This window comes from Macaca nemestrina, chromosome 5 (genome assembly GCF_043159975.1).
Source record: "Macaca nemestrina isolate mMacNem1 chromosome 5, mMacNem.hap1, whole genome shotgun sequence".
Classification (NCBI taxonomy): domain Eukaryota; kingdom Metazoa; phylum Chordata; class Mammalia; order Primates; family Cercopithecidae; genus Macaca; species Macaca nemestrina.
In genome coordinates, this window is record NC_092129.1 from 77,001,987 (window position 1) to 77,021,418 (window position 19,432).

Here is a 19,432-nt window from a genome sequence, read left to right on the forward strand (position 1 = left end):
CAGTCTTCCTGAGCCGCACTCTTTCCATGTCAAGATGCCCCTCCCAGGGTTGTTGTGGCAGAGGCGTAGATGAGGCAGCTCTATAATGTAAGTGACCCTAAAAAGGATTCAGAAAACATTAGGCATGTGCTGGGCTATCGGTTGTACCACTGGCCCTTGATTTAAACACTGGGTCAGAGCTCAAAGCTTCTCTCACTTAGCCACGTGCTTCGATAAAGCCCGACAGCATCTGTGAGGCCATCTCCTTAGGGTCCCCAAGGAGTTGCTATAGATGGAATACCTGCCCATTTTGCAGACCTTTTGTTGTCAACATTCAGTTAACTTAGAGCCACACTCATCCTCCAGGACCTGCAGGGTGGTGGACAAAGGCCGCATCCCCTGAAAAGCAGGCCCTGATCTGGCTGGACTGGTCTGAGAGCCAGCACTGGCCCCAGGTTAAGAGCAGAAGGTCCCATGGCTGTCCTGAGCTCAAAACTGGCCATTTCCATCCCTGGGCTTCTGTGTCATCAGCTCTAAAATGACATTGAGACCTTTGGTTCCCATGGGGGAATGAGGGTTTCATGTGTTGCCTAAAACATTGTCCCCGCCGCCTTGATCTGAGCGCAGACCGGGAGCCAACAGACTAATCAATGCCAGCTTCACTCTCTCACTGCCCAGGCCGGACCCCAGGGAAGAGCAGGATTTGGAGGGGGACTGGCGGGCAGGATGGGCACTGGTATATGGAAGGCAGTGCTGCCCAGTGAAAGGGGTACCCCATACAGATACACCAGCCTCTGATGGAATCTAAGTTCTACTTTTTGTTTAACTTATCCTAGGGGCATGCTCCAATCCTGGAGGTACTGCAGCATACGTCAATGTGTGAAGTACTCTCAGCACACTCCGATCCCATCTCCCTCCTCCAAAAACTCATTTGATTATTGTCCTCTAGTACAGGATGTATTGATACAGGAGCTAAAAAGAAATTATTTTGGCAGCGAATGAGGGTAAGAGAGTCCTTGGTAAGGTTTCCCTTTTAATAAAAAGCAGTCCCAAAATCATTTCTTTTCTAACAAAGAGCAGCCTGAAAAATCAAGCTGCAGACATAAAAAAGCAAGCTAGAAGCTCGCACGGATGAATACCGGCAGCTGTGCCAATAGGAAAAGGCTACCTGGTGATCAGGCATGTGCAACATGGAGGCTCCGTGTTCCCTTCTTTGTCAACCATGTGTGCAGTAAAGGAACAGGCCATGTGGCACCAACCAGGTAGAGAACCCATCTGCATAATAAAATATTAGGATGGGGCAGCCAGCTTTGTGCTGTGTCAGTGGCCCACCTGCTCCAACCAATCTTTGGGCCCTATGTAAATCAGACACCATCTCCTCAAGCTGGTCTGTAAAACCCTGTGCATTTCACCATGAAACCGGAAGACCCACTCGGGAGCCTCTCTTGCTGCGGGAGAGAACACTTTTCTCTTTTCTCTTTCTCTCACCTATTAAACCTCCACTCTTAAACTCTCTTCTTGTGTGTCCGCATCCTTGATTTCCTCAGTGTGAGATGACACTGCTTCAGTATCAGATGTTAAACTGATAGCAGATGCTACACTTGATCTTAGCCAAAAGGCCCAGAAGCTATTGAGCTCTCCTTCCTGCTCTGTGTACCTGGGTGAGTGTCTCGGTATCTATAGGCCTCAGTTTTCCTTGTCTGTAAATTGGGCACAATACCACATTTTCTGCAGTATTGCAGAAGGAGTAGATGATCCATGCAGAGCACATGGTTAATATTAATATATAGCTCTTAATAAGTAGTAGTTATCATTATCTCTGCCATTGTGATGTCACTTATATCTCTCCTGGAGATGGCTTCAGATGTGAAGAGAACTAGAGCCTAGTCCTTGGAATGCTGCAGAATTGCAGGCTGCAGAGGAAGAGGGCTGAGCACACCTGGGAACGTGGCTCTTATGAGCTGGCATCTCCCAGCATGTGATGACAGGGTCCTCCCCGACACAGAATCCCCTCCTTGAAATTCCTGGTCACAGACACAGAACAGACCAGCAAGGCAGGCATGTTGGCCAGGCAATGTTTTTCCTTTTGCAGTCAGCATATTTGCCTCAGGAAGAGGGGACTTTTCTGCACCCTGATGTCCCTCTGTTTGTCCCTTCACTGGAGAGCAAGCAGGTATGATTAAAGTCACTGGGGGAGGAAGGGACTGGGAGAAAGAGCATTTCTTGTATGCATTCCTTCCTAACCTCTGCTGGACTTCACAAGTGTCCCTGTAACTCCTCCAGATTGACAAGGCTCTAATGGCACCTCTGAGACCTTGAGCCTGGGTTGTCAGCTAGGACAGGGAGCCACCCACAACATGGAAGCCAGAAACAGGCTAACTGGTGGCCGCTTCTTGCTCATCCATGGAGGGGGAAAAGCGAAGCAAGGATGAGGCATGGTGGGGAAACCCTGGTCAAAACTCTCTCTCCCCGAATATTCCCGTTACAGGGCAGCTGCTTGGACGGGGGCCCCCTGACGCTTGGCCTGGATTGATGAGCCAGGCTCTGATCAGCAGCCCGGGTCTGCAGGATCATGAGGCTTATCGGGGTCCTCCCTGAGACAGGGTTCTGTTAGGAAGGAGGAAGCAGATGGAAGGTGGGCAGGCGGCTGATGGTGTCCACAGTGCCGTCATGGAAATCTTACATCTGAAGCGAATTGATTTCACCTGATGGCTGAGCAGAAGCATGTGTGGCCAGAAAAGATCCCTGTACAAGACCGGCCTGGGCCTCAGAAAAGGATGTCAGTCCAGGTTCTTTGCACCCACAGTGGGGAATGCATTGTCAGAGCTGGGGAGTGGCCTGGCAAGCTGAGGGGAGCGGCTCATGGACAAGGGCCATGGTCATCACCCGTAGCTGTGACGGTACACGGGATATCTGCTCTGCCAGGAGGGGCAGTGGAATCAGCTGTGTCCCGGGTCTCTCCCTGTCTCTCATTCTCTAGCCCAGCCATTTACCCCTATTGCTTATGGAATCTCAGTCCTGGAAGAGATGTTCTATCTGCCAGGAGCTCCACCAGCTCATCTACAATCTGGCAAAGGTGCCAGAAGACAGAGGTGTCCCCAGAGGAAGCCCTAACCAGCCAGCATCCCAAATGACCACAGATGTCTGCTTCCTGCCTGAGTGAATTTTCCTTTCTCAGAAATGCAATACCTCATTGACTTGTATTATCTTTGGAATGACAATGGCCTAACTAATTGGGAATGCATGACTTCAATAAACAGTTTCACCAACTGCTCTTTCTAAAACTGTTTTCCAGGTCAACCAGTATATGAGAAGCAGTTAATGGTTTGAGTTTTAGGAGAGAACAGGTCCTCTTCATTCTCTGCCCCAAGGTAGCTGCCAACATCTCATAAATCCAGGCTCACATGATAGCCTGAGCCCTAGGATGACCACTGGAATTTACTCCTTCTGTCTACATGGATGGATGTTGGTAATTTTCTGGAGTATTGGGCCAGAGGCATTCTGAAGCCACACCGGAGAGAGCCCTGTGTGTCATTCACAATGTCTGCCATATGCAGAGGAGAGAAACAGCACGGATGCCACACACTAGATATCCCAAGGTGAACTGGTCAAGGGAGGCCTTCAGTATATACCATATATATCCCAAGGCCAAGAAGCAGGTACTGGCCAGGCACAGTGGCTCACACCTGTAATCCTAGCACTTTGGGAGGCCAAGGCAGGTGGATTTCCTGGTTTCAGGAGTTTGAGACCAGCCTGGGCAACACGGTGAAATCACATCTCTATTAAAATACAAAATATTAGCCGGGCGTGGCAGCATGGGCCTGTAGTTCCACCCACTCAGGAGGCTGAGGCAGGAGAATTGCTAGAACCCGGGAGGCAGAGGTTGCAGTGAGCCAAGATCGTGCCACTGCACTCCAGCCTGGGCAACAGAGCGAGACTCCGTCTCTGAAAAAAAAAAAGCAGCAGCAGGTACCTATCTGCTGGAAGGACACAGAGTCCCACAGAACCACGCCACTGCCCAGGCTGGAAGAACTAACTACGGGGTGAATAAACATCCCCCTCCCTATGCCTTCCTCATGCTCAGGGACACAGTCAAGAACATCTTTCTGAATTAAGCTTTCTTTCTAATTGGATACTGATGGCAAAAAGAATGTCAGTTTTGGCTGGGCACAGTGACGCATGCCTGTAATCCCAGCACTTTGGGAGGCCAGGGTGGGTGGATTACATGAGCTCAGGAGTTCAAGATCAGCCTGGGAAACAGTGAGACCTCGTCTCTACCAAAAATCAAAAGAATGAGCCAGGTGTGGCACATACCTGTAGTCACAGCTCCTTGGGAGGCTGAGATGGGAGGATTGCTTGAGCCCAGGAGATTGAGGCTATAGTGATGTATCGCTGCTGTAATTGAGACTGTAATGATCATGCCATTGCACTCCAGCCGGGGTGACAGAGTGAGACTCTGCCTCAAAAAAAAAAAGGTGAAGAAAAGAAAAAAAGAAAAAGGATATCAGTTTTATCTGTATGTGTTTTTGTTGTTCTCTTTTATAAAGATTTGGGATACATGGCCTATAAAAAGAAAAAAATCAAGACAAAGCCTAAAAAGTAGGCATTTTGGCTCCTCTGTGTATTTGCCATGGGTGTCATCTGAGAGGAAAGCTCAAATTACATTAAACTCATGAGTAATTTGATGGTGTGCAAACCAAGAAATGAAGAAATCTCGCAACACAGTTTTGTTTTCCGGGGCTGAGTTTCCCGAACAGTGAGTTAGAGCAACCCTCGTGACCAAATTGGTCGGCCCTGGAATCCCAGCTGACCTGACCCAGGCTCTGCAGGGAGAAGCCCGGCCTCGGAGCAGCAGGGGTGAGGCTCTTTTCGTGCAGCCTGGAAAACAGACCCACCCAGTCAAAGAACTAGTCAGCCATTTCCCCAAAAAAGGATGCCAGGCTGCTGAGGCCTCTCCCCAGTCAGAAGCTTAACTGAAGCCAGAGCTGGGTGGACCCTCGCACACCAGGAATAGCAGCTATAATAACAAGGATCATTGTGTGTTTTGCTGCTTAGTGAAGCAGAGACCTTCCTCATGCATTTTGTCCTGAACACAGGTAGGAAGGAGGGAAGGCAAGGTAAGAAGAAGGTGGCTAAGGCTGCCTCCAACCCAGACACTAGGAAACGTGGGAGAAGAGAGCAGGGGACCCAAACGTTTAAACCACCATCATGCTGGCCGCCATGTTTTAAGCAACTACTGTGAGGTCAGGGCTGTCTTCAGTTCTTTGAAACCTTTTTTCATTTATAGTCACAATAGCCCCAGGTCCACTGGATGGACAAGAAAACTGTGGCTGCAAGACTGATGTTGCTTGCCCGGGTCCCATACCTGGAGCGGCAGGGCTGGGCTCATGTTGAGGCAGCCATGCTCTTCCTGCAGCACTGGGAGGCGAGCCGTCGTCTGCGATGGGGAGACCAGCAAGAGAGAAGTGGTGAAGGTCTTGTCACAAGGACGGAGGGATGCTTTTAGCCTGAGGGATTTTACTTCGAAAATGTTCAAGCTTATATGATTTTCTAGGGAGGTTTTCTTTCTTAATGCATTACATTCTAAATTCAATGCCCTGGAAAATATTGAATAGATGGGACAAAATCCATTAGGCTGGATGATTTATGGCTTTTCAGCATTTAGCAGGAGCGGCTTTCAATGGAAATTGGTTGCATGGAGCGGACCATTTTAGAATTTGTCTCACGTTGCCCATAAGTGATTCGTACCAAGCTTCCCATGCCTCTTTTTGGGAAAAGGGGAAACAATATCAACACAAAGCAAATTCAGCGTCCAGTACCTTTGTCCTTTGCGAACCCCTGCTCAACCATCCCATGCCCATCTCTGTCATCTCCGCATTTGCTGGGCTGCATTTTACTGACCAGACAGCAATGGCTGTGACACCTGATCCATGGTCAACAGAAGGCTCTAGCCAGTGTTCATCCAAGAGGTTTAAACAGGACTTAGCTAAGTTACTTGGTTTTTGGGGGGTTTGTTTGTTTGTTTGTTTGTTTGTTTGTTTGTTTTGAGACAGGGTCTTGCTCTATCACCGAGGCTGGAGTGCAGTGGTGCGATCATAGCTCACTGAAGCCTCAAACTCCCTGGCTCAACAATCTTCCCACCTCAGTCCCTCAAACTCCCTGGCTCAATAATCCTCCCACCTCAGTTCCCCAAGTAGCTAGGACTACAAGCATGCACTACCACACGAGCTAATTTTTTTATTTTTTGTAGAGATGAGGGTCTGGCTATATTCCCCAGCCTGGTCTAGAACTCTTGGGCCTCAGACTCCCAAAGTGCTGCTATTACAAGTGTGAGTCACCCCACCCAACCTCACTAAGTTCCTCTTTATCATTCCTGCTCCTTTAACGAAAGACGCTTGTGCTCTGCCGGCCCGCCCTGCTCGGGTCAGAGTGCATACCTGCTCTATCTCTCTTCCTGCCTGGGGAAGGAGAAACACCCCCTTTTCCTACACCACAGTGCCCACCCCCTGCTCAGAGCCATGGCTCCATCCTTATATTATTTTATTTACTGCCTAGTGCTTGCTAGGTGGGAAGCATCCAGAAGGAAGCCAGGTTGTAAGGGACAGTCTCGCCTCTGCAGCTCCTAACACCAAGGTCTTACGCCACGAAGTGCTCCATAAATGTTTTCTTGAAAAAGTAGGTCACGTGCAAGGAACTGAGGCTGAGCAGGGCATGTTTAAGGATGGGCCTTCAAAGTATAGCTATAGAAATGCCACTCAGGTTTGGCATGAGCCTCTTATTTTTTTCAAAATCTTTTTTAGTTTTATTAAATGTTTTATTTTTATGGATTTAGGGGTACAAATGCAGTTGTTTCACATGAATATATTGCACAGTGGTGAAATCGGGACTTTTAGTGTGCTCGTAACCCAAATAGTGTACAACTAACCCAAGAGGTGGTCCCTCACCCCTCCCCCCTGCCCACCACTTGGAGTCTCCAGTATCTATTATTTTCCTCTGTATGTCTGGGGGTATGCACATGTAAATAAGAATGTGGAGTTTTGGATCATCTGTTTCTGGGCCATTTCACTAAGGATAATGGCCTCCAGTTCTATCCATGTTGCTGAAAAAGACAGCATTCTTTTTTATGACTGAGTCGTATTCCATGATGTATGTATGCACCACTTTTTAATCCAATCGTCTGGTGATGGGCGCTTGCGTTGATTCCAGGACTTTGCTGTTGTGAGTAGTGCTACAGCTGACAGTGCAGGTGTCTTTTTTATATAATGATTTATTTTCCTTTGGGTATATAACAACCAGTAGCAGGATTGCTGGATCCAAGGGTAGTTCTATTTTTCCTTCTTTGAGAAATCTCCAGACCATCTTCCACAGAGGTCGTACTAACTTCCATTCTCACCAACAGTGTATGAGCATTTCATTTTTCCCACATCCTTTGGGATCCTCTTTGAGCTCAGATCCTATATCCCTCTTTCTATATGTATTCTAAAAAGACACCTGGCAAGAAAGATGTAACAGGCTTTATCAGCATAGAGAAATTACCTGTCTATGGTGAGTGTAGAAGTCTTGAATTAAAAAATAAAAGCTAGATTGGTTTGGTGTAATTCATATGGTGGATTTAGAAGTCTTGAATTTAAAAATAAAAGCTAGATCGGTTTGGTGTAATTCATCTTAGACATGTGTGGCCAACTACTTTATGGAACAAGTGAAACAAACATGAAATTGCTTTATTTTTCTCATAAACGTCTAGTCCGTTAGTGATCCTATTCCGATTCCATCTCTTGGATGACACAGGGTGTTTTTTCAAAGTCTTGTCCACTCCATTTTAATCCACTTCCATTGCACATCCTTGCCTCCTAGCAGAAGGAGTAGCAGGTCCTAGCCTCAGAGCCTTGGTTTGCAGAGGGGTGAGGGTCTCTGCCCAACTCCTTCTTCCTCCTCCCTTTTCTCCCAATGTGCTGTGAAGGGAAGAAGGGAAGCAGAGGAGACCAAAGTCTTTATTCAAGCAGTGCCACTGGGGTCTTCCCTTGGCCATTGTTGCCTGCTGGGTAGCAGGCCCTTTCTGTGGAAGTTGCTCAGGGGCCTCCCACCCACAACACCCTGATGAGGCAGTGTGCTCTGGCCCGGCCCACTCTGACCCCATGCCCAGGTCCTGCCCGCGGGGTGCATCCCACCACAGATTGCCGCTTGCTCCCAGGACAATGGCAGAGAAGCTCCCGATCCTCCCAGAATGTCCCCAGCCAACCATTGTGCTCACTTCTAGGTGAGAGCGCAGTGGCTTCACCATGGACCCATCCTCTACCATGTCAAGTAGGCACCCCTGGAATGACAATAAAATAAGGTTTTTCCAGAGTGGCTCCAGAAGCAAGAAAATAGACATTGTCTCTACCCTTTTCCAAGCTCAGGGTAAAATGGTCTCATTCTTTCATAACAATTACAGGGTTAGCCATTATGTTAATGGAGAAGAGCCAAAAGCCAGAAAATACAAAATAACAGTCAATCCTAAAGCACTTACACATTATCTTGGAATTAAGCCAAGGATTTAAAGACAGAAGCAAACCATTTAAACTCTGGCAGACAAATCTGACTCAGGCATGTCTTTTCCTGCCTCAGTCTCAGTCTTTCCTGGCACTGAGTGACGATAACTCAGTTAGATGCAAAATGTGCTTAGAAGAGAACTCACTGAAGATAGTGCTGTAACAGCAGAGTCGTGATTAGAGGAGAGACGCACACACACCGGAGCTCAGTGATGCTCAAAGGAAGGACAGTGTGAAGGTGAATTTGAGCTTCCAAAATGAATATAAAAGAGTCAAGATGGCTGGGCATGGTGGCTCATGCCTGTAATCCCAGCACTTTGGGAGGCTGAGGCGGGTGAATCACGAGGTCAGGAGTTCAAAATCAGCCTGGTGAACATGCTGAAACCCCGTCTTTACTAAAAAACACAAAATTAGCTAGGCGTGGTGGTGCATGCCTGTAACCCCAGCTGCTTGGGAGGCTAAGGTAGGAGAGTCACTTGAACCTGCCAGGTGGAGGTTGCAGTGAGCCAAAGGTTGCAGTGAGCCGAGATTGAGCCACTACACTCCAGCCTGGACAACAGAGCCAAACGCTGTTTCAAAGGAAAAAAAAAAAAAAAGAGTCAAGACTTGAGCCTCCTCATTCTTGGATGTTCTTGAATATTCATTAGCATGTCTGGTCACAAAGATTTGCTATATGAAATGCTATATGAATAATGAAGGATGTTGTTCTCCTTTAAAAATAAAGAGCTGTCCCCTTCCAAAACACTACATCCCTAAGAGTCGCAAATAGAAGAGCCCTAATATCCTCATGTCTGCTGCTGTATACTTTGTTGATTGCAACTAGAATCCATCCTCCCCTTTCCCTTTCCTAAGGGGTTTCAGATTTTCATTCAAGCAGCCTCTCCTGCCTCCTGCAGCCCATGGCTTTGGGAGAGGCAGGCCCCTCCCTCAGGAAGGCCCTGGTTAATCTAAAACAGAGAAGGGAGCAATTGTATCTCACAGTGATGGGTGTAGGCGTTGAGTATGGCATTCAGATAATCACAACATTGGTTCAGCAATGGCCTGGGACCCAGCTGGGCTTATGAGACACAAGAGAAGATTTGCTAGAGGAGTCTCTCTCCCTCTGACATGTGGATACAAGCTCTGGGACTGTGGGACAACATTGTTGCCATGAGAGAAGGCAGCCCAAGGGGGATGCTGACCCTCTGAGTGGCAGAGCAGAGAAATAAGGAGAATCCAGGGTTGTGAAGACACCATACAGCCCATTACCCAGCTGACTGTGAAGCTGCCGTGCCTGTGGCCTATTTAGGAAGGCGAGCCAGAGATGCCCTTACTGCCAAGACAGTGTGTTTGGGGTAGTTTAACAGTATACTGAGGCGGGAGGACAGCTTGAGGCCAGGAGTTCAAGACCAGCCTGGTTGACATAGCAAGACCTTGTTTCTACAAAAACAAAAGCATTCTAACTATGGTGATCATGTAATTCGTTGCCGGAACCCAGACACCTTTGAGTGAAAGAGGCACTATTAATAATTATAGCAGGAGCCAGGCACAGTGGCTCAGGCCTATAGTCCCAGCACTTTAGGAGGCTGAGGCTAGTGGATTACTTGAGGTCAGGAGTTTGAGACCAGCCTGGCCAACATGGTGAAACCCCATCTATACTAAAAATGCAACAGTTAGCCAGGCGTGGTGGCACACCTCTGTAATTCCAGCTATTCGGGAGGCTTAGGTGGGAGAATTGCTTGAACCCGGGAGGCGGAGGCTGCAGTGAGTCGAGATTGTGCCACTGCACTGCAGCCTGGGTGACAGAGTGAGACCCCTTCTCAAAAAAAAAAAAAAAAAAAAAAAAAAAAAAAAAAAATTATAGCAGGACCACAGACATAAACCAGGATTGTCCCAAGCACACCGGAATGCAGTGTCATGCTAATCTTAACTGATAGGTGCGGCCAGCATTCTCCAAGTGAATCACTTTAAACTGGAAGAAATAAAATCAGAGTTATTCAAAGGAATAAAATAACCGGATTCAGGCCCTTCTCTAATTGCTCCTCCACACTGCGGCCGGAGTGATCTCAAAACCCAGATCTGATTGTCACCTGCCCTGCTTACAACGCTACAGTGGCACTGCATTTCTCTCGCTGCCTTTGTGTGGCCCGGCCTGTGCGCACACTCTGCAGGGAACGCTCTTCCCCGCGGCGGGTCTCTCCTCCGACCTCCCGTCCATTCCTCAGGGATGCCTGCCCTTTGTCGGAGTCAGGCTGTTTTGCTGGAGAACTTCTTGGACCGAGGTTCTTTCCATCCTTCCCACCCATCCTGCTCTTCAGTGCGATGCAAGCGACCAGGAATGTGTCTGTTGTTCTTTGTGGTGCTAGCACCTTCCACGGTGCCTGGCCACATGGAGATATTCAAACCATACCATTGATGGAGTCCCAGGAATGCAACAGAAATCCTCCAAGACCCACCTTCCAAGTTCAAAGTGTCTGGGCTCAAAAGGGGAGCCTTTCTGGGTCCTCCAGGGGAAACCAGCTCTCCTAAGCGCTCCTTTGGGTCCAGGGGCTGAATCCATAGCACTTTCCCATGAAGCCCGTTCCTGCTGGGCCCCCGGTTTCCAAGGCTCCCCTGCAAGGGGAACTGGGCGCCTGCGGAATTCGGTAAAACCCTCAAGTCTGATTCAGATGCTCCAGGCTATAGAGGTGAAGCGTTTTCATGTTTTCTTCCTAAACCTTAAGCTGAAAACGGGGTGATTTTTTCTTCTATTCTTTGTTATCCAAAGGTCAAATCTGCTTCTCCAGTAATTACCTTCTCTTTTTGGTCGGTAGGGTAAAAAGCACTTCTTTTGTTATCCTTATCTGATAAGAAGCCCTCTACCACCATTTCTTTTGTGCTATTGGTATAAGTACTCTAGACACAGGAGGTGAGGAAAACCCTTAAGTCTTGCCTGAGCCTGTGGTGACAGATGATCTCAAGCCTCTATTCCAGTGGCCATAGGATGCTACACCCTCTAGAATTATTTTTGTTGCATATTCATTTTTCTCTCCATGTTCTCTTGACTCCAATGATGACTGTCTGTGCCTCCGCAGCCATTTTGCTCCAGCCTACAGCAATTTTAGCAAAGCGCTTCTCTTTGTCTCTCCTCGCCTTAAGGATAGCAGGAGGCAGATGAATCAGACCTCGGGGAAGGCAAAAGACAAGGGATCCTGCAAGTGATCCTCACTCAGTGTTTTTATCCTGTCTTTTAAAAAGTTTTTATATCCAGGGCCAGGCACGGTAGCTCATGCCTGTAATCCCAGCACTTTGGGAGGCCGAGGCGGGTGGATCACCTGAGGCCAGGAGTTCGAGACCAGCCTGACCAATATGGTGAAACCCCGTCTCTACTAAAAATACAAAAATTAGCCGGGTGTGGTGGCAGGTGCCTGTAATCTCAGCTGCTCCGGAGGCTGAGGCAGGAGAATTGCTTGAACCTGGGAGGCAGAGTTTGCAGTGAGCCGAGATCGTGCCACTGCACTCCAGCCTGGGTGACAGAGTGAGACTCTGTCTCAAAAAAAAAAAAAAAAAAAAAAAAAAAAGTTTTTATATCTTTTACAAAATTACTACAGAGACATTTTTCAAGCCCCTCCTATGAGGAAACACACACACGCACGCACACACACACACTCACAAATCCTCATAAAATTCAGCACCTGAAAATATCCATCTCTCTCGCCAGTTTTCTTTAATCAAGCAACGTGAACTGCACAATCTGTCCAACCACTCTTATGTCCTGAATTAATAACTTCTAGAATGAGCATTAAATTTATCCATCTCACCCTCGGCCCCTCTGCGCTCCTTCTAACCTCTATTTTAGCTGTCCTACTTTCTACACACTTTAGTATTTTAAGCCACCTCTAAACTCTTTCAAAAGTAGACAGGGCACAAGTGATTTTAAAAAATCTTTTTTTAATAGTCAGAGTTTCCTTAATCTTAGGAAACAACATTCTCTTAACAGAGTACTTCAGAATCACTTTTTAAAAAATGCCTGAGCCTGAGAGAGCTGAACTGTCATTGTGAACTAATAACTTCAGGCCTGTTCCACAGCAAACTCAGTTTCTTGTCATTTAAATTTCTCAAGCTCTGGGTTTTTCCCTCCCATGCCAAATCTATCACTCAGGCTCAGCCCTTGGAGGTTTTCTTCAGGCTCCAAGAAAACCAACCTCACAGAAACGACTGAAGCGTAGCAGGCTTGTCTTGTTCGGGTTTGGATGAATATTTTCTACAAAAACCTCTGGATATCCTTCTAAAGTTGAGCCCAAGGACTCAAGATCAAGGGAGAAAGAGATTTAGCTCCCAATACAACCTAATTGCAAGCACGTTTTAGTCTTGGGAAGCCTCAGACTGCATCAGGGACAAGGGTCCAGGCTGAGCAGTCCCTCCGTTTGAACTATTTTGACTCACAACACTTCTGAGACCAAATATGTGAGTTTTTTCCTTGAAAACCAGTTCCCAATCTCTCAGACACCAACTGAGTGTCCTGCAATTCAATTCCATTCTGCTTGATAACTTCTGGAGTAAGCACAGACCCCACAGTTTAAGGGCTTGGCCCCGTAAGACCAACTGGATTGCGCGCACCAGGCTCAACTCCAAACCACTAGTGCTTCTCACCAACTGGCTATGAAGTGAGGAGGGGTTCCCACATCCCCTCTGCAGGTTCAATAATTTTCTGGAACAGCTCACAGCACTCAGGAAAGTACTTTACTTACTATTACCGGTTTATTATAAAGGATCTAACTCAGGAACAAACAAATGCGAAAGACACATAGGGAAAGGGAGGGGGCCTGGAGCTTCCATGCCCTCTCTGAACAGCCACCCAGCACTTCAGTGTGTCCACAACCCCAGATGCTCCCAAGGCTGTTGTTTAGGGGTAAGTGAAGCAAAATAGCTCGGAACAGTTTGAGCTATGCGAGGTATGCAAAATGTACCAGACCCAGGGAGACCTGAGTCCCACAGCATGTAGCTGTATCTTCAGCTTCTTAGATTGTAGATCAACTCTCTTCCTCCTTGTTCTTGTTCTATAAATGACTAGGGGAGATCAGAGGCCAGACCTCCCCTTTTCCAACCACTGACCCTTCTTGTAGATTAACTGCCTCCTTTACTGTCTAGTACCTAACTTAGACCAGGTGGTGCAAAAACCCCATGACACGTCTTCCATATGGAATGTTAAATATACCTTCCCTGAAAGTTAAAAACCACCTTGACTAATCAGATCATTTGTGATTATGCATTAAGCCTTATGTAGAAGGATGTTGACATTCTGCTAAGTGCCCCCCACCCCGAATTTGTCTATATAAATGATTCCAAACTTCTACACTTTGGAACATTGACTTTCATTCTTTGGAATCTGTGCTTCCTGGGCAGCCATCTTGAAACTTGGAGCTTGAATAAACTTTCTTTAAACTAGATTCTGACCCTTTTGATTATTTTAGGTTGACAATATCATTTTATATAAGGGACGTGAGTATCCAAGGATTTTGGTATCCTCAGGGGTCCTGAAACCAATACCGCTGAGGACATGGAAAGACACGGTAATTCAGGTCTGCTGGTGATAAATTCTTTCATCTTTTATATCTTCAACAAAGTTTAGCATTCATTTCTGAAAGATGTTTTCAGTCAATATCATAAGATTCCTGGTTGACTTTTTTTCCCCATACTTTAGATGTTGCTCCACTAACTTCTCACTTGCACTGTTTCTGACAAGAAGTCTGCCATGAGTGTCATCTTTGTTTCTCTGTACATGATGTGTCTTTTTTCTCGGTTGCTTTTAGGATTTCCTTTCTATCATGGGTTCTGAACAGTTGGTTGTGATGTGTCTCGTGGTTTTCTTCACGTTTCTTGTGCTTGAGATTTCCTTGTGTGGAGCTAATTCAATCTGTGGGTTGGTAGTTTTCAACAAAGTTGCACATTTTTCAACTCTTATTTTTTCAAATCTTATTTTTTCAAACATTTATTCTGTCCTTCCTCTCTCTCCTCCACTCCAGGGACCTTAATTATGGATTAAGCTGATTAAAGTTTCCCACTGATACAGAACAGCTGGGCTCCCGGCTAAACCCCACCCTCAAGCTTGGAACTGTGGCCCTAAGTGAAAACAGCTGACCCTGTTTTTTTTCCATCCAATTGTTGCTTTTTGGCCTGCCGCACCCCTATTCTGTGCCTGTAAAAAGACTTCAGCTGGCAGAGCAACACGAGTGACTGATGCAAGCAGTCAGGGATGCAAGCCACTGAGTGTCAGGGATACAAGTGGCTGAGTGGCAAGCAGAAAGGCAGCAACTGAGTGTCAGAGATTACGGATAGACACAGATAACTTCAGACAGTGTGGCTTCAGGGAAAGGTCGCCTTCTTCCTGCACCCTTCTTCCCATACCATCCCCTTTCCAACTCCCCATTCCGCTGAAAGCCACATCCATCACCCAAGAAAATTCTCCACATACACTACCCTTCAATCCGTTTGAGTGACCTGATTCTTCCTGGACGCCAAACAAGAACCTGGGTGCCGAGAGGACGGGGGCTTGGATGATGCCACGGGCCTGCACATAGCCTGCTCCCACCAGAGAGGAGTGACCAGCTGGTTCCAGTGTTCATTCCCTCTGTTTCCCATGCTCACTTGCTCACATGCTCCCTCTCACGAGGAGTGGCCAGGAGCAGGCTGAGGGAAACAAGCCACTCCAGTTCCAATCCACGAAGGGGGTCAAGGTCAAAGGAATTGTCCCGTCTCACCACCACTCAGTGACAGTCCATTTTTTAAATTCTTCTTTCTCTGTGTGTTTCCTTTTGGGTCGTCTCCACTACTGTCTTGAAATTTACAAATCTTTCCTCCGGAATCTCCGCTGTGGTCATTAGTCCCATCCAATGTATTTTTCATCTCAGTCAGTGTAGCTTTCATCTCTGAAAGTTTATTTTGGGTCCTTTCTATATCTTCCATGTCTCTCCTTAACTATTTGAACATACAGAATACAGGTATTGTGGTTATTTCAATATCCTTGTCTGCTCATTCTAACATCCGTACTAGTTCTGACTTGGTTTTGATTGATTAAGTTTTCTCCTCATTACAGATCAAATTTTTATGCTTCTTTGAATGCCTGGTAATTTTTATTAGATGCCAGACAATAGGGAGTTTTGCCTTGTTGAATACTGGATATTTTTGTATTCCTATAAATATTCTTGGACAAGTTAAGTGACTTGGAAAGAGTCTGATTTTTGCTTGCTTGCTTTGAACATTTCTTAGGTGGGACTGAGCCATGATTAATCTAGGAGTCATTACTCCTCATTACTGAGGTAAAACCTTTCTGAGTGTTCTACCCAATGCCCAATAAAATGAATCATGAAGCTTTCTAGTCTGGCTTATGGGAACAGGTACTACTCCTGGCCCTATCTCACTGTTGAACTAAAACATTTAAAAACAACACAGGAGTTTAATAAAACTCAGAACTGTCACAGGCTGCCATAATTAGAAATTACACATGGATCTGATGTGTTCCATCAGCTAACACTGGCGTTTCACTCAGGAAGAGGATGGACTTTCGTTTTGAAAATACCTTGACAGGTCACTGTAGCTGGGAGGTGAGGCTTCAACAGTTTGTCTGGAAGGCAGCAGTGAAAAAAGAGAGCCAAAATGGTCTGTATAAGAGGTTAGGAGAAATCTGGGTATGGTGGAGGGAAGGGAATTAATCAAGGGGAAAAGTCGAGGGAAGGGAGACAGGAGGCCAGATTGTTCCTGGAATCGAGCCGTGTCCGGCTGTGTCTTCTCATGGCCCAATAACAAAAAGCAGACAAACTAGGGAAGAAGAGAATTTTCTTGTAGTAACCAGATACAGGGAGAAGGTCAGAGCTAGACCAACTCAAAGTGTTGCAGTTTTCTTAGTGCTTACATAGATTGGGGTCATGTGCCTATGTGCGGTATGCATTCACCTAAGTCTATGTAACTAATTTTGTTTCAACTAGAAGGTCAGAGGCCAACAAATGCTTTCTAAGTCTGATCAAGCTGTGAGGTCTCCAGTACCTTAAGGCCTGTCCCCTAAATTCTATTTAATGAGGACTGTAGTACCAGAGTGATTATTCCTATCTTATCTTATTTGCAGTTTGGTCCAGAGAGCTGCCTTAAACTCTCCCATAAATCTCTTCAAACAGCTGCCTCAGTTACCTTGACTCATCTCAGATTTTGTTGACCCGAGATGGGTCCTGGCACGAGGAATGTAAGGCTGTCTCCATTATCTTGGCTTGCTCCAGGTTTGGGAGAAGCCTGTGTAGGATGTATGTTTCATTTCTGGCTTTGATGTCTGGGCATCCATTTCCCTGGGTTTAATTATTAGCTTAATGTTGAGGCAGTGCTGTGGAAATTTGTCTGTGTAGCTGGGGTGCAATGCAGGCCTGTTTGTGTGATTGTCAGGGAGAACTGACCTGCCACAAGCTGGCCCAGAAGCGGGGAGAGATATAGGCAGTGAAATAGAAACTCTTAATGAGAAAAGCAGGGGTGTCTATCATTCAATTTTAGATTTGATTCATATTTAACTTTAGACTGAGATTCAGATTCAGTGGTATAAATCTCTCCATGGCCTCAAATTGTTGGTAAAATTCAGCTATTTGTGCAGCCTTAGTCGATGGCATGTCGAAAAATGAAATTATCAAAGTCATGGCCAGTTAGGGCAGCGAGCTGCAAGCTGGGATGAAGGGATGTTCCATTAGCTGAATTGATTTTGCAGAATCAGGATTTCAGAGCTTGGGGTGACCTGGAAAAATGTGATACATATGCCCTTCACCCTATGAATCCCCCAAAGAGTTTGAAAGGAACTCTAGGTCTCCAAGTACACCTGGGATGGAGGTTTGAGTCAATTTCACTCAAAACCCAAAGGACAGGGTCAACTTCAGTTGGCATGTCAATTAAGTATGATTAATTCTCAAACTAGTGACATCAACAATGGGTGGTAAGCATTCAGAAGGGAGTCTGTCAAGAGGACCTGGTTCAGTTGCCTTAAACATGTGTCAGAAATCGACTTCGACCTTTGCCTTCGCATCTCCCCTTGGGATAATGGGCTTTTGCACTCCAGTGTATAAATTCATGATGTTATCTGTTCTCCACAACAAATGTGACATCATGGTACAGCCCAGAAGCAATGTTATCTTTTTCCCCCTCAAGGTTAGATTGTCCCTACCATTCCTTGCTCCAGTGGCAGAGCTGCAGAGGGATTGGCTGAGGTTTGCTTTGAGTGTCATATTGCTATTTACAGCAGGTGAAACAGTTCCTTCTAAAAGGGACCTCTGTTATCTCCCCCAGGTCCATTTGTGTCCTAGGGAAGCGCAATTGACACTGGGCTTTAAGCAGACTTTAAAGACCTTTCTAGGCAGGGCACAGTGGCTCATCATGCCTGTAATCTCTGCACTATGATAGGCCAAAGTGGGTGGATCACTTGAGGTCAGGAGTTCAAGATCAGCCTGGCCAACATGGCGAAACCCCATGTCTACTAAAAATACAAAAAATTAGCCGGGCGTGGTGGCATGTGCCTGTAATCCCAGCTACTCAGGAGGCTGAGGCAGGAGAATCACTTGAACCCAGGAGGCAGAGGTTGCAGTGAGCCGAGATCATACCACTGCACTCCAGCCTGGTTGAGAGAGCAAGACTCCATCTCAAAAAAACATTAAAAATTGAAAAAAAGAAAGACCTTTCTGCCTATTCATCAGTGAACATAGGAATGCATTTTAAACTTTGCCCTTGAGTATTTTCCCTGTTGCAGATGAAGGCTACTGACTGACACTATTTCTTCTTGTCAGCTTGCCTTCGTACCTCCTTCAAAGGTAGTTTCTTTAAAATGTTTTATTAGAAACCTAAAGTTAAAACTTTTAGTTACTTCCAATTTTTACTGAGCCTTGAGCAATCTGCATTCACAGTTGAGAGTAGCTGCCCTTCCCACTGCCCCCACCGTGCGGAACTAGGATGTGGGTCCAAGTCCCAGCAACCCTGCACCCCCGTCCTAGAAGGTACTGCAGAATCCTTCCCTGCTTTGCCTTTATAGTTTTAAGTCGGGGACTCTCTTGAGTAGGCAGCAGAGAGCACGCTGACATATATAACGGAAAGTAGAACATAAAAACGATAGAATTTCTGAAAGTGCAGAATAAAAGGTGAGGAAAAAAATGGATGGTGAGTTAGAATAAAACAAAGCTGCATTCCTAAGTCACTTCTTGCTTATATCAAAATAAAATCCAGGGCCATGCGAGATGGTTCATGTCTGTAATCCCAGCACTTCAGGAGGTCAAGGCGGGTGGATCACCTGAGTTCAGGAGTTCGAGACCAGCCAAAACAAAGCATTAAAAATTAAACCATAAAAGGATGAGAAGAAAATATAATAGATTCTTTCAATAAACTGAACATGAGGAACTTAACTCCCCTTGCTCCCACTGACCTATGCTATAATGTGGATAAGCCTCACACACGTTTAGCTAAGTGAAAGTAGCCAGAGACGTAAAGTACGGACCACTGACATGAAATACCTAGAACAGGTAAATCTGTAGAGATAGACAGTAGATGAGTTGTTGCTCAGGGCTGGAATGAGTGTGGGGGCGGGGAGTTGGGGCTGAGAGCTAAGGGGTGCATGCAGGGTTTGTTTCTGGAGTAATGAAAGTATTCTAAAATGCATTGTGATGATAAATGCATAACTCTGTTACTGTACTAAACGCAATTGGATTATACATTTTAAATGCATGAACTCTATGCAGTGTTAATTATATCTTAGTATAACTTTTTTTAAAAAAAAAAGAATGAAGGAGCCAGGCACGGTGACTCATGCCTGTAATCCCAACACTTTGGGAGGCCGAGGTGGGTGAATCACCTGAGGTCAGGAGTTCAAAGACCAGCCTGTCCAACATGGTGAAATCCTGTCTCTACTAAAAATACAAAAATTAGCCGGGTGTGGTGGTATGCGCCTGTAG

The 19,432-nt window shown here is 46.2% G+C and overlaps 1 pseudogene; it reads right to left on the reverse strand.

The window, feature by feature from the left end:
- Window positions 1-1,513: 1,513 nt before the first annotated feature.
- LOC112426105 (U2 spliceosomal RNA) lies at window positions 1,514-1,610 on the reverse strand (annotated as a pseudogene).
- Window positions 1,611-19,432: the final 17,822 nt, after the last annotated feature.